Genomic DNA, 27,551 nt, shown 5'->3' on the forward strand with positions numbered 1-27,551 from the left:
AGGACGAAACAAACAAAAAGCTCTCGGTTGTGGCCAACCCTGCCCCTCTCCCAGGGGCCTACAGTTACACCCATTGCTCTGGGTGGGCCTGGGGGCAGCAGACCTGTCGGAGGGCCATCGTGGTGGTCCGGGCAGGAGGCCTGAGCTGGCCAGGTGGTAACGGTGAGGGCCGGAGAGGAGACAGGACATGGGGTGACGATTTGGAGGTGGAGGCGGGTAAGAGGTGGAAGTCAGTGGGGCACTGGGGTTCCTGGGAGGAGCCAGCTCCGGTCAATGGCCATGTCGCAGATCCAGCACCCCCAGCTGGACCAGCTACCTGTTCCACAGACTTGGCCCTGAGAGCATTTCCAGTTTCAGAAACTCAGAGCCCCCAAGGCTGAAGCTCCGGAGGAAGGGGACAGTCAGCTGGAATTGGGGTGTCCTGGCTCCCGGGGAACTGAGCTGGGTTCCTGGCCAGAGAGAGGGATGGGGGAGGGGGCTGGGAGGGAGAGAGAGAGAGAACAAACAGGAAGTTTTGCCTTCTCTGCTTCTCTATCTTGCAGGGTCAGTGATTTTGCTAATAGCAACCTCCTGGATAAAACTGATCCAATTTTCTCAGGATAGGAGGCCTGCTTTAAAAAAAAAAAAAAAAAGCCTGGACTTTAGAGAAGCCAGGTGGAGGCAAGTCCCTGGCAAGCGTCCCTCCCTGGAGCCTACCAGGCCCGGGGGCCTCTCTGCTGTCTCTCCCCAAGTCCTGCAGCAAACCCTCCCCTCTCCCTTCCCCTCTTTATGTGGGGCTCCTTGCTGGGCACCCAGGGGCTCATCTGTCACCTGGTCTGTGCCTAGAGCGCTGGGGGTTTTGTGCAGGAGCCTTGCTAGGAGTAAGCTCCCATTCTGCCTGGAACTTCTGGAAGCTTTGGAAAGGTGACGCTGCTTGAGGGATGCTGGGGGACGGGAGCTAGGGCGGCCCTGCTCTGAGCCTGTCCTGGCTTTAGGCCTAAGCTGGCCTGGGCTGCCCCAGATCAGGGGAGGGGGGAAGGAGGGAAGTCCTACGAGCCTGTACTCCTGGAGTCCGTGGTCCACCTGGGTGGCAGGATTCTTTGGCTTCCCACTGCCCAGGCCGCTCAGCTGGGTGTTCAAAGCCTTCCCTCTCTGACCATGTTGACCTCCTTGGCTCCTGCCCAGACCCTGCCCTCTAGCCACATTGGTGTGCTTGCTGCCCCCAAATTCAACTTGTGCTTTTCTGCTTCCTGTACCCTGAAGGCCTCCTGATCCCCGCTTTCAAGGCCCAGCCAAAATGCCAACACCTCCTCCACGGAGCCTTCTCTGATCTCTCGTCAACTCCAAACTCTGTCCTTCTCCTGTCACGGCTGTGCTGAGAGTGTGATAGTTGAAGATGCCCTTCCCCCGCTGCCAGAGGGCAAGCCCCCCTTGTCCTGAGTGGGAGGGAGTGTGCGATGCCACGGATCCCATGACGCGTTTCTTTGCCTGGCCCCGGATATGTTTGAGTAGAGATTTTTGAATGACATATTTGAACTTTGCACAGAGAGAAGAATCTATTCTGTGCATGCAGCAAGACTTCAGCCACGTGAGATGCATTTGTTGGCAAATCTATCAAAGGGTGCAGAATAAAGCTTCCCAACCCTGACCCCGGAAGGGCCTGGGACAGATAGAGGGAGCTTATTCTTCTTTTTTCTCCCATCCCCCCCCCCCCCACACACACACTGCTAGCGGCTTGTGCTGCCCTTGAAGAATTCTAAAGGGGGGAAGTGCTCCCCAGGGCCTCCCAGACCTCCCGCCCAAGAGAGGCGGTGGCCTGGTGACCTCCTAACAGCAGCGTGCTCTCCCAGGGGCTCTGCCGTCCCCTGGGAGGCTGCCATATGCTTTCCGGACATCCGGGTCTCATTATGCTCCGACTCAAAAATTCATCTTGTCTAATTGTGCTCGAGGCCTGAGTGAATTCAGGAACTCTTACCCAGGCTCTGTGGGCCAGGAGTTTCCATGGCAACAAGGGATGCGTTCTAATGAGCTGCGTCCTTGGAGACTGGCTAGGGGGTCTCCGCCTGTCCCTCCATGTAGACTGCTGCTGTCCCTGCTGCTTGGCGGAGGCCCCCTCCACCCGGGACCCAGGGCTTGGGGGAGGGGATGGAGGCAACCTCTGCAGACCCCTGGGATGAATCCACAATCCCCTGCCCGAGCCACTGGGGGCGCAGGGATAAAAGACACTCAGATGATTTCAATCTCAGCCTCATTGCAGGTCAGGGGGGTTTTCCTTCCTCCACAAATAAACACCCCTTCATCTAACACACACACGTATGTACCCCAAATTCCATTGCTTTGAATGCCGTCTGTTTTGCAAACTTTCTAAAATGTGGAAGTTGCACTCCTTGAAGGCCTGGCTCAAAGGCCGCCTCCTCCGGGAAGCCTTCCTGGAAGCTGTCTCCCAGCCCCCTTTGCCACCGTGCTTGGTCTGTGCCTCATGCATGTTTTTTAGCACAGTTGCCCAGGAATGGACTTGGCCCAGTATACACCAGGTTCACTTCATACCAGGTGACAAGCTCCTCCAACTCAGGCCACCCCCTGCCTTCTGCTCCGGAGCTTCAGATGTGGCGCCCCCAGGGGGCTCAGACGGAGAAGGGGGTCTTTGCTAGCAGCCTCTCTCTGCCCTCAGTCCCACCCTAAGGCCCACGCCTGGGAGCTTCTCTGCTGACGTAGCCCCCAGGGCCTTTGGAGACCCTCCTGTCTCCCATGACTATAGTGACGGCCAGGGGACAGCCCCCTGCCTTTCCCACCTGAGGAAGAAGGGATGCCCGGGCCTTCTGGGAAAGAGTGGGAGCGAAAAGGAGACTAGAAGAAATGAAGATGGCGAGCAGGGGACAGCCCTGGTCCCACGCCCAGCCTCCTGGCTGCTGGTCCCCCACAAGGGAAGGTTAGTGTGGGAGGAGGGCTGGGGGGCAGAGATGCAAACCCAGCGATTTCTCCACATCCACCGCACTTGCTTCTCGTCTGTCCTGCTGACTCCCGGTTTCCAGAAGCGACCTGGAGACAGAGGAATGAGAGGAGAGGAGGCCACCCGTCCGCCTTTTAATTAAAAGGGCCAGGACACCTCTCAGCCAGCCTTTCGGGCTGTGGCACTCTGTGATGTGTGGGTCTCCCTCGAGGGATGGGGCAGTGGGCAAGTCTCTGGGTGTGTGAATGGCTGACAGATAGTAGAGATTTAGAAATCTATCCCGAAAGCGGAGTCTTCTGCTTGCTCCCCCATACCCACTCCCCTCAAGGCTGAGCTGTCCTGGAGCTCCTGCTGTGTGCCAAGCCCTGGGCCAGGCCCTAGGGATGCAGCGATGGATGAGGAGCTTCCCTGGCCGGCCTCCAGGGCTGCGGGGAGGGTGGTGGGGCCTGCCTGTCCCTGGGCCTTCCTTCAGCCAACATCCCCGGAGCGCTGTCTGTGTGCTGTGCCTTTGGGTGAGTACCGAGGATAAAGCAGTGAACGTGGCAGGGGACAGTCAGGGGCAGTGGGGGGGGGGGGGCGGGCGGTGAGGAGCGCAGGGTCTGACCCTCACAGCCCTGGGTGTGGAACGTAGGCTGAGGGAAGCACGAGGCTAACACAGTCGAGGGGGATCGGAAGGCTGGCCCGAGGAAGTGGCTCTGGAGCAGAGACCCCAAAGGAGGAGGAGGATTTGGCCCAGTGATCAGTTGGGCATTGGAACCGACCAAGGGAGAGGAAATCAGCACGTGCAAAGGCCCGGAGAAGAGAAACAGAGGCCCCTCGGAACAGGAAGGAACTGAGTGCATCCGGGGCCTAGATGTGCCGTGCTGGGGGCCCAGGCCAAGGAGGACCCCCATAATCCAATTCGCGAGGACCACAGACTTGATCCTGAGGGCAGAGGAGGGGAATGACACTGGATTTAGGCTTCAAAGGGCCACTCTGGCATATATTCCTTTATGATTAAAAAATAAAAAAGATCCCCAGTTTTTCACATCAGGTCACTCTCTGTGCTGTGAGGGGAAACCAGCGAGAGGCAAGGAGGGTATCGCAGCGATGGGATCTGTGGCCCACGTTAGGCTCTGACGGCGGACGCACGCACGCTCCAGCTGGATGTTTCCATACAGACATTTCAGGCCACTCGAGAGATGAGCATAAGGGCTCTCACCGCCCTTTAGAATATGTGCCTTGAACTCCTGTCCGTCCTGTCTGTCCCAAGTTAAGCAGGCTCCAGCTGTCCTCTCCATGGTTCCCAGGGCTCTTACTGCCCTGGTGGGTGGGGGTCCTGTGGTTTGCCTGCTCTGGGGTGTCTCCTCCTTTTATTGCCCCTTGTGGGGGAAGGATGGTAACTTTGGTTTTTACAGCTCTCCACTTCAGTGAAGGGAGGTTCAGGGAGATAAGCAATGCCCACCTTCTTCCTCTCCAAGAACACAAAGAAGCAATTCCTTTCTGTTTTCTAGGAGAAATATTTCATGGAAGCAGACCTGTTTCTTGTACGAATCTTGCACACACATAGTTATTTCTCTTGTTGGGACGTGTGTAATTTTATTTGGGGGAGGGGACACAGAGTTTTGCAATCCCTTGCTTAGAAACACCTGCCCCATTGGATTAACACCCGTTTCCCTTGAGCAGGAGGGCACTAGAGAGCCCCCTGCCCAGGGTGGGTTTGGGATGGAAGGTGACAGATGGCAGGTGGCCCGGGCTTAGGGACAGAGGAGGCACGTCAGCCGCTTTAGGATGCAGAATTGTCGCTCCCTCCTGTGCATTGGTGCACCATCAAAGTCCCAGGGCCAACGAGTGCCCAGCTTCTAGCAGGTGATGCGTTACTAAACTAGCTGCCTGGTGGCTCAGGGGCTGACCAAAGGAATGAATGAGCTGAATGAATGAATGGGAGGATAGCACAGAGTGGTGAATGTTGGCCTGGAACCTCCGGATAATCATAATCCAGTTATAGAAAAGGATGCTTGTGGAGGATGCTAATGTGAGGCAGGATTGGATGAGCCACGGGGACAGTGCAGGGTCACCCAGATGTCAGCAGTCTCCATCTCCCAGAGCAGAGCCAGGTGCACATAGTGTATTGAAGTGATTATCCCCGCACCCCCATTCATATGTGGAAACCCTAACCCCCAATGTGACTGTATTTGGAGATGGGACCTTTAAGGAGATGATTAAGGTTGAAGCAGGTGAGAAGGATGGGGCCCTAATCCTGTAGGACTGACGTCCTCCTAAGAGAAGGAAGGCGTATGCGGCGCACAGAGGAAAAGCCGCATTCCCTGCCAAGAAGAGCGGTCTCACCAGAAACCAACCCTGCTGGCACCTTGACCTCGGACTCCAGCGTCCAGAACCAGCCGGCCTGTGGCACTCCGTTAGGGCAGCGCTAGCAGATGAGCACGCATGGGGACGCGGGAACTCAGCTGGGAGGTCAAGGTGGACAGAGCATAGGGGGAGGAATTCAGAAGGGCCGCTGGTCTCCTGCGGAGGCTCACATGAGAACATGCGCACCCTGGACATTCAGGACAAGGGGCAGGCTATGAGGTCAGACTGCTGGGGTCCAAATCCTGGCCCCTCCCACCCTCCAGCTGTGAGATCCAGGACAGGTTTTTAACCCTCAGTTTCCCCATCTGTGAATGGGGATAGTAACAGTAGTCACTATGGTTAACCCCTTGTACAAGTAGCATTGTGAGCATTGAGTTTTTTTATGTACTAAAGCAGTTAGCACAGAGCCTGGCGCATAGTAAGTCCCCTGCAAACATAGCTGCCCCCTTCATCCTTACTGTGTCTGCTTGTCAGGGATGTCACTTGGGTGTCCCCTCATGTCACACGGATTCCAGGAGATCCAGCCATTGTTCAGAATGTATGGGACCTACCTGGGAGCAGTTTTCAGGACCAGCTTCTAAGGTCAGGAAATCATTTGGAGCTTCATGGCCAGCCACCCCCTACCTCCCCCCTCAAACCCTCTTTCCCACCTTGAAAGGACCAAGCTTGTGTCCGAATGACTCTGATTGTGGCTAAGGAGAGGACCCTATTAATGAGGGGCAAAGTTATGCCCTCACTGAGGCTATCCCTAGCCAGTCCTAAGTGGGATTTCATTCCAGGAATTTAAAAAGTGATTTTTTTTTGTTGTTTCTTTAAAAAAGTGGTGATTTGCTCTCAACGATGTGGTTAGAATATGTGCTGTCCTTCCCAGGGGGCTACTTCCAGAAGGTCAGCACTCTCTGTGTGTATAAGCCTTGACTTAAAACCACCATTTCACTTCTCTGTAAATTCAGGGAGTTCCTTGTGCTAGCATTCCGACAGTCAGAGGTCCTGAGAACCTACACAAAAGTGGGATTGTGGGTGCTTTTGTTCTATTTGGTTATATGTCTCTGCCAAACATATTTGGTTATATGTCTCTGTTTGCCTTTCTATACTGTATATTTATTTATTTATTTTAAGATTATATTTGCGAGAGAGTGAGAGCACAAGCAGGGTGGAGGGGTAGAGGGAGAAGCAGATTCCCCGCCAAGCAGGGAGCCCGATGTGGGGCTCCATCCCAGGACCCCGGGATCATGACCTGAGCCGAAGGCAGACGCCTAACCAACTGAGCCACCCAGGCGCCCTGTACTGTATATTTATTATTTTGATAGTTCGGAGAAAATTAAGCAAGCTTTTAAGAAATCTTCTAAAAAAGAGACAAACTCCAAACTTCCAGCTGCCCTGGGTTGTCCTAAGTCCTGTGGCAGTGTCTTCCAGTGCTGTAGAAGCCATTATCAAAGACATGAAAGTAAAGGGGTACCAGCTTTTTGAAAAGCAGTTTGGCAACATGCATCACAAGCCATAAAAATGTCCATATCCTGTGACCTAGTAATCCCACTTCTGGGAATCTGTCCAAAAGAAATAATCCAAAGGCGGGGAAAGGTTCTATGCATCAAAATGCTCATCATGGCTTTATTTATAACAACAAAAGATTGGAAACAAAATAAAGACTTCACAATATGAGACTGGCTAAGTAAATTAGGCAGCATTTATTCAACAGAACATTTTGCAGCCGTTAAAAATTATAATACCAAAATGATATGGCAATGTGGAAAAATGTTCATGCGAAGTGAAAAGGGAAGGATGTAGAGTTTTTCTGCACACCATGATCATCGCTGCGTAACACCAAAGAGAGCGAGAGTGGACAGGACCTAGAGGTGGGCTGGGGGAGAAGGGGGGCGGGGGACTCAGAGATGCTCTGAGGTTTGTGGGCTGATCCGCTGGGTGGATGGAAGTCATGGTGGGAGCAGAGGAGCGGATAGAGGTGGGGAGAAGATCCATAGTTTGTCCCCATGTGTTGGGTTGAGCATGCCTGGGAGAATCCGAATGGATGGGTCAAAAGCTCAGGAATGAGGCCCAGGCCTGGGATAGAAATTGCAGAGCCATCAGCTTGTAGATGATATGAAATCCCCAAGTGTGGATGACCTGAGGCAGGGCAGTGGGTCTCACCCAGGACACTGTGAGCGTCAGCCGAGGTCCCTCCTGGCAAGTGAATCAGAATCTCTGGTTCTGGAATCCCAGCAGCGTTTGTTCAGAGCTCCCAGGTAATCCAGTGGAGGGGGGGCAGCTGGGTCAAGGTGAAAGAGGAGTGGCTGGGTTTGAACCTTGCTGAGACTCAGGACAGGAAAAGCCCCCAGAGGTGCCTGAGAAGGTGTGGCCAAGGGAAGGTCAAGGAGGGGGAATGGTCATTTGTGCCAACTGCCACCCAGAGGGCTAAATGTGGAGGCCCTGGCCTCTGGATTTAGCTGTGTGGATGAGGCCCTTCCGGCACTGGGGTTCCTGATTCTAGAAGCGCATCGATGGCCCTGCAGTGCCCAGCACAGGGCTTAACATGCAGGCGGCAGGCTTAGACGTCCGCCCTGTTGAACTGAATAGAAGAGTTGTTGGTCTGTCACTTTCCTTAAAGTAAACATTTTCCATACCCCAAATTCTGGCACACAGTCTACAAGATTTTTGAGCTGCTTCTGGGTGGAAGAGGCCATGTAGAAAATGCAGTTTGGCTATAGAAACATTGAAATGCTGGGGATGTTTTGCTAGCTCATGGGTACAGCAGGGCAGAATATTTGAAACTGGGACAGACAGAAAAATCTGGAGCATAACTTAAGGCGGAGTTACATACCCCACTATCTCTGGTTAGCCTCTCCCAGAAAGAGGGTGGTTTCTTGAGCGGAGAGGTGGGCATGGGAGACATTTTTGGCACCCCCCCCGAGCTGCTGGCTCACAGCAGACACTTTTTAGGTGTTCAGTACATCCTTCATTAACTGTGCACGATTCAGAGCCCTGGAAAGGGTGTCCCAAACTGGAGGGCACTACAAAAAGGAGCCTTCTCCCATGTTCTGAATGTCTCCTGGCTTTCTCTCTGGCTCACCAGGGTAAAGATAGGTATCAGGGTGGGTTTTTTTGAGTCAATGGAAGAGTTAGCAAGGAGTCTCATGGACTCTGTGGGTCAGGCTTTCAGAGAAAATAGCTTGGATCTGTTCCACAATGTCTAGGGTCCCAGGATAGTGCAAATGACGAGGGGTGACTTGAACATCTCAGGCGCTGGAATCATCTGGAAGTTTCTTCACTCTCATGTCTGGCCCACACACCAGGCCAGTAGGAATGGGCTTCCATCTCTCTCCTGGCGGGGTCTGTGTTTAAGGGGGCCCTGGCTGTGTGAGCTCTGGGACAGGGGATCCGTTTGTGGCCCATATGGAGCATCTAGTAGGTGGTAACAAGGGTCTGAACCAGAGGAGGGTCAATGGAGAGGAAAAGTCAATGTGGGGTCAGGGAGTATCCAAGTCTCCAGCTTCTCTTTGCTGCTGGCCTCCAGCTCCTTCCCGTGCTGGCCCTTGGCTTCCTCACTACCGTTCCTTACCCAGAGCGTCCTGTGTGACTTCACCAAAGGCCTAAGAGCTACTGATGGAAGGCAGCTTCCCGGGCTGCCCAGGGGTGAGCTGGGGTCAGCCGGTGAGGACATGGGACTGAGAGCTGCTTTTCACTGTACACGGTGTGGATGGGCCTTCTGGGCCTCATCCCCTGGCTGTGATGGCAGACAGGATGGAATGGGGTGGGGAAGTGTGAAGAGGTCCCATTCAGTACACTGGCTTGACCTGGAATCCGCATGAATCATCCACATTGGCCCCCTAGCCCATCCCCAAGGGACCCCATAATTGTGCAACCAGCTTCTCCCCTCCACCCCCCAGTTTTCTTAGTGGAAACCCTGCGAGAGACTCAGGCACTGAAAGAAAACGGATGGGGTGATTATTTCATTTGTTATTCAAAACTAACGAGGTGAATATTTATTGAGCCCCTCCTACAAGGTGAACATTGGAGATCTGTCAGAAAGGGACTTTGTCTTCAGGGAGCCAGCAGCCCTCAGTAAATGTGAATGGGTGCGGCCCAGAAGAGGAGCCAGGGCTCCGCAGGAAAGCATGGGGTCTCCGGTGCCTGGTTTATGAAGCAAGCAGTGAGCCACTCCCTGACCCCATGGGGGATGGGCTGGTGGCAGGCTTAGGTCCTGGGTGCCCCCCTTCACTGCCTCCCTAGATTTGACATCCAAGACCCCTCGATGCCTGGCCCCACCCATCTTCCCGGGCTGGTCTCCTGCCCTGATCTCCAGACCCCCGTTCCAGCAACAACAGGCTCCCTGCTCTTTCCCAAACGGCCCATGAACTTTACCCTCTGTCCACTCATGCTTTTGTGCTCTTTCTTCTACCCACAATGTCAAGGCTGCCCCTCCCTCCCTTACCCCTGGTTCTGCACTCCGAATCTGGAATCTGAGTTAAGCTTCGGGCGGATTCCCATGCTAGCTTTTCCTCAACTCCTTCCCCATCTTTCTGTCGGAATCAATCAGGCATTGTCCTGCTTCCTGCCCAGCATTGCGGTTAGCTGTCTAACTCAGGCACTTACTGGAATTTGAGTTTGTTGAAGGCAAAAGTAGTGCTTTTCTTCTTAGAGGGAAGATGAGACATAGTGGGTTAACTGGGGTTAGGCTCTCAACTCAACTACTTACAATTCTGTGACCTTGGGCGGATGACCTAATAGGTCTGAGCCTTGGTTTTGCTGTCTGTAGAATAGGGAAAATAATACCTGCCTCCTAGGATTGTCACTAATGATCAGGGCAGCTCAGTGTCTGACAAGTATTGTATGTTCTGTGAGTGTGTAACCACCCTCCACCCCCGCCCCATTCTGCTTTGCAGTCCTATGGTCCTAATGCTGTGCCTCACACAGATAATATGTCCAGTGACTGATAAATAAAATGAGTGGCTCGAGCCCAGAAATGAACCCAAAGCATATACAATCAGCTAATTTTTGATAAGGACGCCAAGAATGTATACAATGGGAAAGATAGTCTCTTCAGCGGTGTTGGGAAAACTGGATATCCACATGCCAAACAATGCAATTGGACCCTTATCTTAAAGCACACATAAAAATCAACTCAAGGGGCGCCTGGCTGGCTCAGTCGTTGGGCGTCTGCCTTCGGCTCAGGTCATGATCCCGGGGTCCTGGGATCGAGCCCCACATCGGGCTCCCTGCTCAATGGGGAGCCTGCTTCTCCCTCTCCCACTCCCCCTGCTTGTGTTCCCTCTCTCTCGCTGTGTCTCTGTCAAAATACATAAATAAATAAAACAGCCCCGCGTTTAAAAAAAAAACAACTCAAAATGAATTAAAGACTTAAATGTAAGACATGAAACTGTAAACATTCTGGAAAAAAAACATAGGGAAAAAGCTCCTTTACATTGGCCTTGACAATGATTTTTTGGATAAGACACCAACGCTCAGGCAACCAAAGCAAAAATAAACAAGTGAGACTACATCAAACTAAAAAGTTATGCACAGCAAAGGAAACCATATACAAAATGAAAAGACAGCCTATGGATTGGGAGGAAATATTTTCCAACCATATATCTGATAAGAGGTTAATATCCAAAATATATAAGGAACTCACACAACTCAATGGCAAAAAGACAAACAACCTCATTTTTAAAAGCGAACAAAGAATTTGAATAGACATTTTCCCCAAGAACAGCATACAAAGGGCCAACAGACACGAAAAGGTGTTTAACTATCACTCATCATCAGAGAAATGCAAATCAGAACCGTAATAAGACACCACCTCATACCTGTTCGGATGGCTAGTGTTAAATAATAGAAGATAACAAGTATTGACTTGGATGTAGAGAAGAGGAAACGCTCAGGCACTATTGGTGGGAATGTAAATGGGTGCAGCCACTATGAAAAAAAAAGTGTGGAAGTGCCTGAAAAAACTAAAAATAGAAATCCCATATGATCCAGCAATTCCTCCTCTGGATACCCAGCCAAAGGAAATGAAGTCAGTACCTTGAATAGATATCTGCAACCCCTATGTTCACAGCATTATATACAGTAGCCAACATACGGAAGCAACCTAAGTGTCCACCGAGGTGAACGGATACAGAAATTGTGATATGTTTGTGATATGTGTGTGTACATGTGGAATGGAGAGTGACTCAGCCTTATAGAAGGAGATCCTGCCATTTGTGACGATGTGGATGAACCTGAAGGGCATTACTCGAGGTGAAATGAGCCAGGCACAGGAAGGAAAAAAAAATGCATGATCACACTTACATGTAGAGTCTAAAAGAACCAAATTCACAAAAGCAGAGAGCAGAATAGTGGTTACCAGGGCTGGGGAGGGGGGAGGAAAGGGGGGGATGTTGGTCAAAGGGTACAAAGTGACAGTTCTGTAGGATGAATAAGTCTAAAGACAGTATGGTGAGTATAGTTAATCATATTGTATCGAATACTGGAAATTTGCTAAGAGAGTAGATTTCGGGTGCTCTCATCATACACACGCACACACACACACACACACAAGGTAATAGTAGAAAGATGGAAATGTTAATTAGCTTGGCTATAGTGATCACTTCACTACATATATGTATATCAAATCATGTTATACACCTTAAAAAGATACAATTATTATTTAAAAATAAAATAATTTTTTTAAAGATTTTATTTATTTGACAGAGAAAGACAGTGAGAGAGGGAACACAAGCGGGGGGAGTGGGAGAGGGAGAAACAGGCTCCCTGCCGAGCAGGGAGCCTGATGCGGGGCTCGATAGTAGGACCCTGAGATCATGACCTGAGCGGAAGGCAGACGCTTAATGACTGAGCCACCCAGGTGCCCCCAAAATAAAATAATTTTTTAACTGAGCTAGTTGATTGAGTTGCATCTGTTTTGGAACCATAAGATGTTCAAATCAGACTTGGTTTATGCCCTCTGTTTCATATTTCCTGAAATTGCCACTGGAGAGCATATGATGCACTGAAGGTCACTTGAAAGCGTCATGATGCAAATCTCAGTCTTCTGGTCCTAGTCCAAGGCTCTGACCAGTCCTGACATGTTGGTTCGTCCCTTGGGGCCACTGGGCATGGGCACAACCAGGAGACATTCTGACACGGAAGTAGATCCTTTGTGACAATCCTGCATCTTCACACTCCTCTGCTCTCCCCACCCCACCCTTTTGTCCTACTCATCCAAATACCTGTAGGAGGTTTGGCACAGCATGCAAAGATGGCAGGGACCTGGCATTTCCCTGGTTGTGCAAGGTTGCGGGCATTAGCTCTAGTTTGCTGAGTCCCCTGGAGAAGTTTGTCTCCCATCCCTTTCTTGTGCCCTTTATTTTGGTCTCACATCCCTTCTGCATTTTCCCTCATGTTCCCTCCTCTCATACATACCCCCTACTTTCCCATTCCTCCCCACCCCCTCCCCCCTCCCCACAAGCACCTGTGCCTTTAAGTTCTGTTGATAGAAACCTGGTCTCGGGCTAGATCCTATGTCCATCTTCTATACCTGAGGGTATGTCGCTCCCAGGGTCCCATCTGTCAAGGAACTGATGTTTTCATTTTCCTTTTTCAAGTGGCTTATCACCTTGCAGAGTACGATACTCTACTCCCCAGTAGAAGAATTCCAGCTTCTGTGAGGCAGGTTTGGGAGGCCAACATGGCATCAGGCTAGTCCAGAATGTTCACATCTAGAAACAGAGCGTCAGAGTGAAAATGGACCTTAGAAGAACCATCCTGTCCCTTGACTGCAACTCCGAGATGCCAGCCAACACCCAGACATGTCGGGTAGCACCTTTCATTCAACACCCTAGAAGGGGCCAAGGAAGGGACCCAAGACGGAGAACAAAAAAAGCACTTTGCACAAAGCTTTATTTGTGTTAGCAAAAAATTGGGAAACATTCCATGTACATTCCATGAACATTTCATGTAAAACAACTAAGCTAAACTAACTGCCGTTCTTCAACACGAGGATATGTGCCCAGCTGCTGAGCATGACTCGTGGGAATGGCTCTCTATATAGACGTGTTCCGTTGTATTCATTTTTATATTTATTTTTTAAATTACAATATCTCTCTTAGATTATAAAAGCAATACATGCTCATTCTGGAAATTTGGACAATCAGAACACTGTAAAAATGGAAATAAAATATCACCCTTTGTCCTACCCTCTCAAGATACTACCCTTTGCATTTTAATACTTCTTTTATTTAAATAGTCTTTTTCCTATGAGTGTATATGAGTATATCCTACCCTGTGCGTTTACTATTATAACATTATATCAGGAGAATTTCTCCGTGGTATTATTTACACCATATTTCATTGATTATAATATTTTACATTTTGTGATCCCTGAAATTGCAATGTATTTTTAATTGATAGCATGTTATAGTTAATTACTTCATTTTTTTTTTCTCTGAGGAACATAAAGTAATGGTCAGTCCTAGAAGTGGTTGAACTGGATTTGATGAAATACGGTATATGCTTTGAAAGCATGGTTTTTATGCTTACATAACAGTCTATCCTATAAATGTGAACATACTTGATTTTTTAAAGATTTTTTAATTTATTCATTTGAGAGAGAGTGCATGAGCAGGGGGGAGGGTCAGAGGGAGAGGGAGGAGCAGACTCCCCGCTGAGCAGGGAGCCCAATGTGGGGCTCCATCCCAAGACCCTGGGACCATGACCTGAGCCAAAGGCAGATGCTTAACCAACTGAGCCACCCAGGTGCCCCAACATACTTGATTTTATCAGCCTTTTATTATTGGACATTTAGGTGGGTCCAACTTTCTACTTTTAAGAAACATCCACTATGTGAAATGTGTCAACATTGCTCATTGTTTATTGGGGTGGATTCTTAAGAAGAGATACAAGGAGGGGCGCCTGGATGGCTCAGTCATTAAGCATCTGCCTTTGGCTCAGGTCATGATCCCAGGGTCCTGGGATCGAGCCCCGCATCGGGCTCCCTGCCCAGCGGGAAGCCTGCTTCTCCCTCTCCCACTCCCCCTGCTTGTGTTCCCTCTCTCGCTGTGTCTCTCTCTGTCGAATAAATAAATAAAATCTTTAAAAAAAAAAAAAAAGAATAGATACAAGGAGACAAAATGAATGAAGGTTTTAAAGGCTCTCAATGCCTTTTCCATGTAGATGTTGACAAGGACCAAAAGTGAATATTGAGGGATGAAGATGGGCATTGCATTTAGCGAGTTCTCTATGCAGTTCTTTGTGTGTAGACATCAAAATGATAATCATAAGGACAAATCAGCAGTGAGTGACTCCATTTATTTATGGGGGGCGGTGTGCAGAGAAGAGGGAGAGAGAATGGGAGAGAATAGGAGACTGAGAAATGCCCAGCACTGCAGGGGAGCCCTCAAATACTGGAATGGATGATGTAGGAGTGAGTGCTCTGGTCTGAGGTCTGGGGTGGGTTGGGAGAGCTGTTGTGGTGAAGGGAGGTCATTTAGTCAGATTTTGCATACTCCTAAGTTCCTGGGAGCTGGGCTGTTCCTCCAGTTGGTACAACATCTAGAAAGTGCATTGAACAGGGTGGGGCCAGGAGACCTGGGTTCCAACCTTGGGCTGCTGGTAACTTGCTCTCTAGCTGACCTTGAACACATGACCTGCCGCCCCCCCCCCGTACCTCAGTTTCCCCCTCTGTAAATGAGGGAGTGGGATTGGATGATCTTTGGGAAACCTCCAGTGCGCAGATCTATAGTTTGGGCGTGCCCAACATGAGGGGAGACACAGATGGCAGTGGCTGGTTTCTAACACCTCAGCCCTCCCCACCCCTAGAACAAGTTTCTTGGCATCCCTTACCCAGGCAGAACGTTAGAGCCATAAACCTGGGACTGCACAGGGACTTGGTATGGCCAGGCTTAGCACGACGTTGGACTCCCCTCCCTACCTGCACCAAAACTGATGACTCCTCAGAGAAACCCACTGTCTTCTCCCCTTGCCTGGAAGTTCCAGGAGAGGCCGTGGGAGTGATGGAAGCCTTTAGTCCTGGCTGGTGTGCCTTATCTTCACTGGCCTGAGTCACAAGTCAGACCCTCCTCTCCTCCCCGGGGTCATGAAAGAGTGAGAAATGGGAGTTAGAAACAGGATTTTGGTTAGCGTTGCTCTTTAACGACCCAAAGTGGCATAAACAAAATTGAAGTTTATTTTTCTCTCACATCGCATCAAGATAGAAGTATCTGGGCTGTTGAGGCAGCTTTCCTTTTCAAAGTGGTTAGGAGCCCAGGTTCCTTCTCTCTTTTAGCTGTCATCTAAGGTGGCTTAAAGATGGCTCTCCCCATGTTTTTACCTAGGGGAAGGGGGAAGAGGAGGACTCCCCCTTCCTTTAAAGGACAGGACCTGGAGTTGCCACATGGTACTACTGCTCACATCCTATTGGCCAGAGCTTCATCACATGATTACATGCTTAGCTGCAAAGGTGGCTGGGAAATGTAGTCTTTTTCCCTGCTAAAAATTGAGACTCTATTACTATACGAAAAGGACAGAATCGGAGGTGTGGGGGGTGGCCGTGTTGATGAGCAATTTCTGCAAAAAACAAAAACAAAAAAAACAGAACAAAACAAAACACCCAGATTTAAAGCCCAGAGCTTCAGGGCTCCAAATACCTGCATGATGGCGGCAGCAGCTTATTACAATGGCTTACCAAATTGAGATTTATCAAAATAGATTGAACCTGGCTCTTCCCCTTCTCAACCCCCACATGCCTTCCCTCCTTTCTCTCTATGCAGCAAATCTTGGAGGACTAGTCCACTGGTGAGGGTCAAGGCTGTCCCTGAAGGGTTGGGAACATATTCGGAATTGTCAGCTTTTCCTTGGATTCTTAAGAGCCAGTGACGCCCAATTCCACAGATTTTTATTTTAATGTGCAACCAAATATTCTCCTATTTAAACAAGGGTGATCAAACCGTGGTATTTGTAAACCCAGGTTATTACATTTGGAGAGTTTCCTGGGGCCTTGAAGTCAGTGTTCTACCAAGAGTGGTGCCTTTGCAAGTCTTTGCCAAAGCTCCTACTGTGTGCACCTGTGCAGCTAGCTGGAACTCCCAGAATTCTCAGTAAGGTCAGTGAGCTTCAGTGTCCTCTTTGAGCTGGCTCCAATGTCCAATTACTGCTTTCACTGCATTTTGATGATAAATGGCTGTGAGTTTATCTCCATGGCTATTGGTTTAATTTGCAGTGGGTTTAGTCAACCGCCAGTGAGTGGTACTTATTTGCATACTTGAAACCTAGAATTTTTCATTAACCACTGCGTCTTAAAATGTCATCTGTGGACCACCTACATTGGAATCGCTTAGGTACATGTTAAAATGCAGATTCCTGGGCTCTCACCCAGACCTCCTGAATCAGAATCTCTGGGAGCAGGCCCCAGAATGAACATCTCTATGCCAGGGAGAACCTCTGAACACATTTTTAACGCGTTTGCCTGGTGGTTCAACAACGAATCTCACGGACCCTTGTTGCTAAAGCATCTGTACATGTTATTGTGCAATTCTGCTTATCTGAGTTGGGCTGTGTGTAGATTTATCAACTTAAATACTCTGCAAGAGAAAGGGTGCTGTTTTATCACATAAAAGTGTGCATAGCTTCTTTTAAGTACGTCATAGTTGATTCATAATGTCCCTCTCTTAGTCTCTCTTATCCCCACGTTGCTCTTCCACTGATAATGTGGGCATGGGTACGTGAGGGGCCTCTGTGCCAGGAAAAATCAGAAACCATTGCCCAAGACCCCAAGGAGCACACTAGACCCTGATGGGTGGTAACACCTGATGGAGAAACTCTTTTAAAAGAAGGAACATGAGGACCAAGACAAGGAGGGGTCCTAGATGACTCTTCATAGGTCACAAGGGAGAAGCAGCTAAGCCTGTGAGTCAGGGATGTGGCTGGAGGCTGCACTTGGAAGGCGGTTGGGAGGATTTCAGGACTCCCGGCTCAGTCTGGGGACTGCTTCCTCTCCACCCTTGCACTGTGTGTTGGGGGAGGGACCGATTCCAGGGCCCCAGCAGGCCCTTTATCCACTGCCCTCAGCTCTGACTGGAGCATTGTGTCCTGGCTGTGTCCCTCACAGCCTCTTAGTGACGTGCCTGTTGTCCAAGATGGGCCCGCGGCTGGTCCGGGCCTTTGCCCATGTATTATGCATCAACAGCTCAGACAAAGCTCCTGTGTGTGGGAGCCCGATAGCGTGGGGGCTTGGCCCCCCACAGAGTTCTGTTTACCAGGCACTGGGTGTCCAGAGGGTGGGATGGTGGCGGGTGCTGTGGACAGGAGGTGGGATTTGCAGTCTCTGCAAACGGCTGATGAGAGGAGAGAGGTGGATGGCAATACGGGCCTTCCTGGCTGAAACAGGAGGGATGGCCTACTTCAAGTTCAGGGCAGCCAGGGAAACAGTCCTTCCACCTCCCAGGGCTCCCAGGCCTGCTCTGAATACACTGTTGGGTCATTAACAGAGGCTGTCTGGCTAACCCAGGCCCCAGCAAGCCAATAATTTCCTGGAGCACCTGTGGGGTGGCCTGAGGGCCTCAGGGACGAAGGAGACATGACTAGTGCCAACCTTCCTAATCCGAATGGATAGAGAATCAGTCATTTCCCCTGGGCGGGGAGCCTCTTGAGGAGTGCAGGCAGGTTTTGATCCTCTCTGTACCATCAAACTTGGGGGCCCGGTGCATGGCAACCACACAGTAGATGTTTGTGGAATGAGAAAGGGTTTTTGAGCCTTCGTGGTGGACCCAAAGGCTCAGGCTCAGGCTCAGAGGAGAAGCAGAAAGAAGATACATAGCCCTCCCTCTTATGCTTGCCACCTGATGGAAGACATAAACTTCACGTAGATGAGGAGGGAGATGAGACTGGCATTTTATTTATTTCTTTTTAAAGATTTGTTAATTTATTTGAGAGGGCGGGACGGGGCAGAGGAAGAGAGAGTCTTAAGCAGACTCCACACTGAACCCAGAGCATGACCCTGAGATCAAGAGCTGAGCTGAAACCGAGAGGCAGACGCTTCACCGACTGCACCACCCAGGCGCCCCAAGAGACTGGCATTTTAGAGCCCCCACTGAGGGCCAGACCTGCTGGGAGGTTAACATGCAGGGTTCACTCCCTCCTGTCAGCAGCCCTGTCCAAAGAGACCTTTCCTCCATTCTGTGCTGGAGGAACCCCTTATCCACTGCGCACAACCCTGACTGGAACGCATGGCGTTATGCCGCAGACTGGTTCAGCTTAGCTTGGTTAAGCACCGTCCCCTGGCTGAGACAGCCCAAGGGCGACACCATGGCGTGTGCTTTGGTAGTGAACGGTGTAATGAGGGGCGTACCTGGGTTGCTGTGGGGTCCATGACTAATCAGAATGATCTCAGAAGCCTTTTCAAAATAATACGCATGCCTCTTCTCTACCACCCAGATGCTGATGTACATTTATAAGGGGGAGGAGGGCTACGAATCTTGGGCGGGATGTATGGAGCTCGAAAAAGCTTCCCCGTTGTCCTAGTTCCTTCCCAGACAGGTATGTAGCCTTATTTCTAGTCTTATTTATAGATTTGAGAATTTTACTGTGACTCCAACAAAAGAACAAGGCTTTGCTCAAGGTCACCCAACCCCCAAGGGGGGGGAGCTCGCTGCCTGGTCTGCCGGCCTCTCTGCTGTGCCTCGCTCCCTTAGAAGCAGGTGGCTGCCCTCAATCCAGACTCAAACCCCCAGTTGGAAGCTGTGGGCAACTGGGTGAGTGTCCCAGGCCGTGGCTGGGAGGATTCCGACTAGCTGTGCTCAGGGCCGTGGCAGCACACGGGCCTGGACACGCGCAGGGAATCCCATGCTGCAGCCCTCTGTGGGGTTCCCACCCAGGGCCCGAGTCTGGGGCTCGTCTCCCGAGCACCGGCGGTGGGGTCGTGGAAGGATTAGTGTGCTGAGGTGCCCCGGTTCTGGAACCAAACACGCAGCCGGACTCGTTCCAAAGGCACGGAGCCGGGAAGGCTTTCAGAATGGGGGTTCTGAAAGGAGGATGTGGGAAAGGCCAGCGTGAGGGGAGAGCGCTGTGTGTGTGCATGTGAGTGTGTGTGTGTGTGTATGTGTGTTCATTCCCAGCAAATTCTGTGATCCCGGGTGACAGGTGACTGGCCCATCTTGTTGATGGACAAAGGACTGAAGAGAGAAAAAAATAGGATCGAATCCTTGAAGGATTTGAGTGTTGGGCTGGGGAGTGTGGACGTTATTCTCCTAGTGGAGGGGCGTTGAAAGTGTTAGAGCAAAAGACATGGTCAGAGGTGTTTTTGTTTTTACTTGGAAGAAATCTTGGAGGATGAAATAAAGGGTTTCAGGGAGAGGGGAAGGGAAGGGAGGAACGTATGCACACACTTACTTACCTTCCCGCTCCCTCCTCCCAACAGCCCCAGGGCGTGGAGAGCTGTAACCATGGTTACCAGATGAGGCTCCAGGGCTCTGAGGGGTTAAGAAAAAGGCCTAGGAATTGTTGGGACTGAGTCACAGCTGGCCTGTGCTTTCCCACGACATCAGCTCCCTCCTGCTCTGCAAAGCAGGACAGGTCTCTGTCCCAGCACACGTGGCCCCGGGGAACTGGCATCAGAAATGGGTAGGACCCTGGAGGCAGAGGGGGAGGAGAGGCAGGTGGGCCACTGTGACCTCTTGTGTCTGGAGGTCCCAGAGCTGGGCCCGGCACCACTTCTCAGTCTTGAAAGGGACTTTCGTGCCTTTCCAGGCACTCTTCTGTCTAATGCACTATTTGTCCTGTCTTCTCTCTTGGTCTGAAAACCAAGAGACTTGGTTCTAGTTCCAATTCTGCCACTTGCCTGCTGGGTGACCTTGAGTAAGTCACTTGCCCTCACTGGGCCTCCACGTTCCCATCTCTGAAATGAAGAGCAGGGTGCGCGCATGTCTGCGAGTCCGTGTGCATGAGCGTGTGTCTTCGTGTATATGGGTGTCAGTGTGGGCCTGCGTGTTCGTTCTCAGCCGACCAGATGGACTCGAGGCCTCTCTTTACTGTGTTCCCTCCCCATGGGGTGGACGATGCTGACATCATCACTCCCACCGTCTGGAAGATGAAAGTGGAATCTTGGGAGAGGGTCCTCAGTAAGTGGGGACTAAGCCGTATCGTTCTTTTCCACCCACACCCGACAGCCTCAATTCTGAAATCCATCCTGGGTGGCCACCATCCTGCTGGGTGGGTCCTGTGGCTGAACCCGGGGGTTTATAGTTGAATCTCGGGCACCCGGGATGCCCTGGTAAATGAGCTATTCTGAATTACTGGATTTTTAGTTCACTTCAATAATGTTTACTGAAAAACAAAAACAAAAATAATAATGTTTATTGAGTATCTACTCTGTGCCAGGCTCTGTGCTAAGTACTGGGGACACAGAAGGGAACCTGACCTGGTCCCTGCCCTCCAGGAACCCACAGTTAGTTCTGTAGCATTCAGATATTTTTTTGGCTATGACTCCTAGACGGAAAATCACTTTATGTTGTGACCACGAGCACGCACACGCACACGCAAATATATATTATATATACAAAACCAAATCACAAGGCAGGCCATGCACTCTGATATTTTTTAGTCTTTTCTACTCTGTCTCATTTTTTTTTTTTCCAGTGCTGGTAGCATCCTACCACTCTGATTTCATAACCTGCTGGTAGGAGGTGACCCTCCAGTCTGAGAAACATGGGTTGAGTGTTGCGTATAGTGTGTATATGGAATTGCATATAAATTATGTGCTGTGGGAAAAGAGAACAAGGAATGCGTTCTTGTGATTGGGACAATCAGGGAAGGCCCCCAGTTCGAATGGCACTTGAGCGGATGAATGATAGGATTTCAGTCTACTGAGCCAGGGGAGCCAGACCGAAGCCAGTCAACAGAACAAGAGCCAGCAAGACCAAAGCAACAGCACGAGCACAGACGGGGAGACAGGAGTGCACCGGGGTGGAGGGCAGAATGCACAGTGATGCACCTGGCAAGCGCTTTGCCTGGCTTACCACACTCAGTTCCCATAATAATTCTAGGAGACAAGAACTCTTTACACCTTCATGTCGTGGATGAGGAAACTGAGGCTCAGAGAAGTTATGTAACTTGCAGAGGACCACATAGCTACTAAGCGGTAGAGCCCAGATCTGAACTCAGGCAGTTCCATGGAGATCTAAATATGAAGTTCCTAGAGATGTGACCCTAAAGAAATTTGGGGGCCACTTCATGGGGATGCTTGAATACAAGCCTGAGAATATTTAATTTCATTCTGGAGGTGAGAGAAAAAAGGTTACACATTTCTCAAAAGGGAAAATGACAAGATCGCAGCTTTATTTGGGGGAAGGTCATCAGCATAGGAGATGGGCTCAAAGAAAGACAGGGACACCTGTCAGGAGATGGGAGCAGCATCTTTCTGCTCAGGTCAGTGGCCCCAGAGACCATTATATCATATTTATCTCAATGCAGTTAAGGACATGGCTCATATATCATATGAAAGTAGAATAAATCATGTTTCCCTTTTTATCTTGGCTATTAGGAAGCTCAGATTTCCAATCCATGGTACTTTTCCATGGAGCATTCAAGGGCTCCAGTGAGCCTTTTATGTACTCATTTTGCCTTGCCTTAATTCTCCTACCCTCACTTTCCTTTAAACTGGATTTTATCACTACTTGATTTTTCACTCCACTATAATGTGGGCATTTTGGTATGCCTCCGAGCAGGCTTTAAATGAAATACAAGGGAAACACACTGAAGCAACTGGAGAGCATTTTTTTTTTTTTTTTTTTTTGCAGGGCAAACTGGGAGCTCCTGGAGAGTAGGGATTGGCTTACCATCTCCTGGAGCCCAGGGCTGGGTGCCAGGTGAGTGCATCATGTTGATGTACACTCTGGGCTATCAGAGCTGAGAAGGGCCCGAAGGCACCCTACTCCTTCTGTTCTCAAAGAACTGACATGAACCACCAGTGATGTACAAGATGTTTTCCCTGGGGCCTGGAGGAATATGGTTTGGTTTAATTGTCACATATTTATTTAATTTAGTAGAAAAAAATGTAGCTAACACATTGAACCAGTTCTGTCATGGATAAAATTCCTTAGAATGAGTCTCAGGCAGATATTTAAATTTTAGAAAGGGTCAATTTAAACAATATTCTTTAAAAAAAATTTTTTTTGTATTTTTAAGTAATCTCTACACCCAACATGGGGCTTGAACACACAACCCCGAGATCAAGACTGAGCCACCCAGGCGTGCCCTTGCTTATTCCTTTTCCAGTCCTACAGGGCAGACAGAGCAGGAGTTATTGTTTCTCCCATTTTGTGGATGGACAAACTGAGCCCCAGAGCGGGGACGGGCCTGCCATCACTCAGCCAGCTATGGAGGGACCAGGGTTAGAACAGTTCCAGGCCTTCCCACTGTGTGTCAGGCAGGGTCGGGTGGGGAGCCAGTTTCTGCGTTGAAATCCCCCAAACAACGGTAGAAGGTCGGCTGGGTGAAATCAAGCAGTCCGATGGCCTGTCTCCACTCAGGAGCAGCCTGAGCCGGACATCGCTGCCGGGTCCCCCGCTGCCCCACCTCTGCTCCTCTTCCGGGAAGGGACTGCTTTCCGAAGGAGCGCAGATGTTCCCGCCTGCGTACCAATGGGCTTGGTGCTCCGCTCCATGTGGACGGATGACATCAGCCGTGAATGGACTCAGCTTTGGCCGCCGCACACCTGCGAGAGCCCCGTGTGGGACCCTCCTGGCCATGAGTAATGAGACCACAGCATTTATTGGGCATCTTTTTCCTGCCAGGCCCTGTTCATACAGTTAGACGCTCACATTGAATGAGACACTGCCCTGGGCCCTGGGGACTCACAGTCTAGTGAGGGAGGCAGACACACACACAACTAGGCAGAGAACAATGCAGAAAGTGCTAGAACGGAGGAATGGACCCAGTATTAGGGAGGGAGGGACCAGCTCTGCCTCGCGGGGATCAGAGAGGTTTCAAGGAGCAGGAGACATCCAAACTGAACTGGAATAGGGTTTGCCAGGAGAAGAGGAGAAGGAGAAGAGGAGAAGGCATTCCCGACGAGGGGCCAGCCCGAGCAAAGGCCCAGAGGTGACCGGGAAGGGTCCTGTTTGGCTGGGATCCCAGCTGAGTGAGGCCGCCGTGGAGATAAGCTACAAAGGTGGGTTGGAACCAGGAGCCCGCTGCTGGCCAGTGTCCCACACTCGAGTGGACCTGGAGCTCAGCACGAGTGCAGCTGAGAGGAGAATGTGCCAAGGCCAGGGTGACGGCTGGGCTGGAAGCAGCCTTTCGAGGACTTGTTGGGCTCACTTTGGTTTAGTTGTTGGTTTGTGTTAGGGACGCAGTGTGGCTCACGAGGCCAGGCTTTGGAGACCAGAAAGAACTAGGTTCAAAGCCCAGCTTCGCTCCTGCCAACCATGTGACCTTGAACAAGTCGTTTTACCTTCTGAGCCTTGGTTTTCCATCTTTAAAATGGAGATAGAGAGCCCTTCCTCTTAGGAGAATTCAATGAGACCGAGAGGAGGACTTAGCCCAAAGCCTGGTTTGTAGTGAGTGCTCAGTATGTTAAGTACTACTGTTGTTGGTGATGATGGTGGCAGCTGCTCAGCGGGTGGCTGTGTGTGTAAGGTGGACTTGAGTGTGTGCAAGTGTGGACTTGGGTGTGTTTTTGAGAACATCCGTCTGGGTGGAGCATATGACCACAGCGTGAGGAGGCAAGGGCTGGTTTTACACGCACTTGAGTGTGAGTCGACTAGACAACCTTTGGCTGAGGGCTGCTGGGGGCTGGAAGGATGGGATGAGTGAGCCTGTCATTCGCTCTGAATTGGAAAGGACACTTGAGGTGTCATCCAGTTCAACCTGAACCTGATGTGGGAGCCTCATCTCTGACACCTGTGCCAAAGGACCTTCCAATTTCATTAATTGCCTCCAGTGATGGGGAACTCACTACTTGCAAATAATCCATTCTGTCGTTGGACATCTCTGGCTACGCATTAGAAATAAAACTGTCACCCCTATAGAGTGCCTGTGGAGTCACAAGATACATCCCCATCCCTTCTTCTCTCCTTCCTTCCCTCTTTCCTTCCTTTTTTCATAGATATTTGCTGAGCCCCTATTATTTCCAGGCACTATTCTCAATCCTGGGAGGGCATCAGGGGAACAAAGCAGACACAGGCTCTATCCTCATGAAATTTGCAGTTTTGTTTACCTTATCTCACAACATCCCTGGGAGGTAGACGTGGTGGGATTAGAACTGTACCCATTTAATAGACTGGGAAACTGAGGATGGTGGTAATGATGGTGACAGCAAAGATTTATAGAGGTCTGGAATGTGTCAGGTGTTTTACATACTGTATGGACTCTAATCTTCACATCAGCCATACGGGGTAGGCACTATTAATATCATCCTCATTTTATATGTGAGGAAACAGGCTCAAAGAAACTGAGGCTGGAAACTGCCTGCTCCGGGGTCACACAGCAAGGAAGTGGCCCACCCGTACTGCCTGTGGGATTAAGGCCCTGACACTTGCCAGAGCAGCAGAGCTGAGGCCCCAACTGAAGCAGCTGGACTGAGACCCCGGGCCCTTTGCACACCATTGGAGGGTCGTTCGGGGACCCTGGCAGTGTCCGGTGTGTGCAAGCTGACATGAGTGAGCTCCCCACCCATAGCCGTGTTCGCTCTTCCTCCTCAGCCCTGTCCTGCTTCATGCCAAGAGGACAGAAGCGGGTGAGGTTAGCCTCTCCCAGCAGTGATGTGCACTGAGGCTGTCCCTGACGATGTCCAGGAGTCATCGAGGTGGGGGACGCCAAGGGTAGCCTGCAGATTCCTTTGCTCCCGAAATCCCGTTGGGCTTCTCCATCCTGGGCTCCAGGAGCCTGGAGTGCAGATTTCAGCAGCCCTCTGCAGCTGGGCACGGGCAGCGCAAATGGGCTTCTCAGTGGCTGGATGGAGAGGAAACCCTCCCTCTGTGCCCACCCCCTCCTCAGCTCGGCCTCCAGTGAGAAGGAGAATTCTAAGCCCTAGCGGAGGGGTGGTGGAAGGCAGGAGAGATGGACCCAAGGACCAGGCCTCAGGTCCTGCCCCGTCCCATCCTGGCAGGTGACCTCACCTCGCTCTCTGACTCTCTTATCTCATCCGATAAATGGGGATTAAGGAAGCCAGCTGCCTTGTTTAGACGAGGTAATCCATATCCTGGTGCCCTACCAAGGTTAGACAGAAGCAGCAATGAACGCAACCACCAGCACGAATAGTAATGGCCACGCACGGATCATCAGAATCTTCGAAAGGTGCCATTCACAGGCTTTTCCCCAGCCCGAACTCGTATTAGGAACCACTGTCTCCAGAGCCCAGAGCCAATATACCGCATGTCTCAAATATTAGTGTTACATTGGAATCACCCGAGTGGCTTTTTAAACATCAGCCTGGCAGGTTCCTGGGTCTGTCCCTGGAATTCTAGTTCAGTGGATGTGGGGTGGAGCTGGGGGTCTCTGGTTCTCCTCCAGCGTTAGTGGCTGAAGGCCACACCTGCCCAGAGCGGGGGACACCACAGGACAGGTGGCAGGGTGCCCGGGGATGCTTCCTCTGTGCTACACGAACCAAGGCTGCCTGCGCTGGGTGTCCAGAGCATGCCACCGTGTGGGGAAAGGGACCCTGGTCTCCTCAGTGCACCGCACAGGACTTAGGAGTCCCTGAACTTGAAGCGTTTTCGTTGTTTCTTGTATGCAACTTTCTGTGTTGAGGACCAGGACAAACATTTCTTCGAGTAATTTGTTTTAAAAGTCCGGTTTATTGAGGTATGATATTATAATATATACTATTGAGGCAATAAAAATCATTCGTCACCGAGTACAGTTCCATGTGTTTTAACAATGACGCAACTGTGTAGCCGCTGTTAGTTATGCTCTAGAACATTTCCATCACCCCCTCCCCGAAATTCCCTCCAGCTGCTTTGTAGTCAACCTCTCTTCCCGCTTGCCACCGCTCTGTGGTCTATCTTTATCGTTTTGTCTTTTCCAGAATATCGTATAAATGCAGGGTTTGTGTCTGGCATGCCCGGTTCAGCATACCGTATTTGAGATTCGTCCATGGCATGTGCGGGCATCAGTCGTTTGTCCCTTCTTATGGCCCGAGTAGGATTCCATTGTATGGAGGGATGCACCATGGTTCACCTTCCTGGGGTAACTTCATTGTCCCCAGCTTTCGTCCAGAAGTGCGATCTAGCAAGAAATGCGATGTGTGGGGTTCCCATGCAGGTCTTTCTGCTCTGGCTGCTTCAAAAGTCAGAGTAGACTCATTCTTCAGCAGTGTTTTTTAAATTAGCTACTACATGCCTCTACCAGGGCACATGGTTCGAGTGTGTACAGGAGTTTTAAGAACCATAATGAGGAAGGGAAGATACCACTTCCCTTCTGAAGGAGCAGCGGTGGGAATGTGGACCCAGAGTGGGCCAGATCTTCTGGTTTCTGGTTTTTCCAGAAAAGGAAGGAGTCTGGATTTTTATTTGCAGTGTCCTGATTTTTTTAAATGTTGGCAAGTAATTCAGAACGATTTTAATCACTGTGCTGGTCCTTAAGCCCCACATCTGCAGGCCAGATTGAGTCTGTGGGTCTCTGTCTCGTGGGCTGGGGCTTTTGGTGTGCTAAGTGCTAAGGATGCAAAGAGAAAGGATTCTTGCCTCCGAGTTGATCACACACCAGTGGGAGAAACCGGGCTTGTAGAGCAGTGATTACCCACTGGGGTAAGGGTCCCAGGAGCCATGTAAAAAGATATTTTGAGAAGACAGTATTGTACCTCGCACCCAGCACTGTCCCGAAAGGCTCCCCAGGTGAGGTGACTTTGAGGTGAGCCTTGATGAAGGAGTAGGAGTTTGCCCATAGCAGGGACGTGTCATTCGGAAGGATTAACCTGGGCAAGGACTGTGGGCACGGAAGAGGCTGCCCTCCCTCCCTGAGAGAATGGTGGGTCAGCAGGCGTGAGTGAGCCCTTTGGGCACAGAGGTGGATTTACTATAAATTTCCTTCATGGATTTGACTCTGAAATGCTGGTTTTTCAAATCAGGAAGTCAGCATGGCCCAGATTGTTTTGCTCTTACAACATATTCCACCAAAGACCTAACTGTCCATCGTACTGGAAGTCTTGCCATGTCCTTCGGTGGACACGTTGTGGTGCTATGTCCAGCAGCTCGCCCCTTTGCCTGGGAGGCCCGGGGCTCTGGGGCTTTCTGGCCCTTTCTATCAGATGTACTTGGAGGACCAAAGCCAGCTCCCAGGGGAGACTGAAGACCAAATTGCACAA

At 50.6% G+C, this 27,551-nt stretch overlaps 1 protein-coding gene across 3 annotated transcripts in view; it reads left to right on the forward strand.

Moving 5' to 3' along the window:
- Positions 1-27,551, forward strand: part of CORO2B (coronin 2B) — a 125,320-nt gene that overhangs the window by 17,180 nt on the left and 80,589 nt on the right. The window contains exon 1 of one of the 3 annotated variants that reach the window (XM_032416956.1): positions 18,355-18,787. The exons of 1 other annotated variant lie outside the window; for it this stretch is intronic. The gene's annotated coding sequence lies outside the window, so the exon portion shown is untranslated. Of the gene's footprint in view, positions 1-18,354; positions 18,788-22,033; positions 22,114-27,551 lie in introns of those variants that run through there. One more of the 3 variants, XM_032416955.1, reaches the window with a different exon arrangement.

This window comes from Phoca vitulina, unplaced genomic scaffold (genome assembly GCF_004348235.1).
Source record: "Phoca vitulina isolate PV1807 unplaced genomic scaffold, GSC_HSeal_1.0 scaffold20, whole genome shotgun sequence".
NCBI classification, from domain to species: domain Eukaryota; kingdom Metazoa; phylum Chordata; class Mammalia; order Carnivora; family Phocidae; genus Phoca; species Phoca vitulina.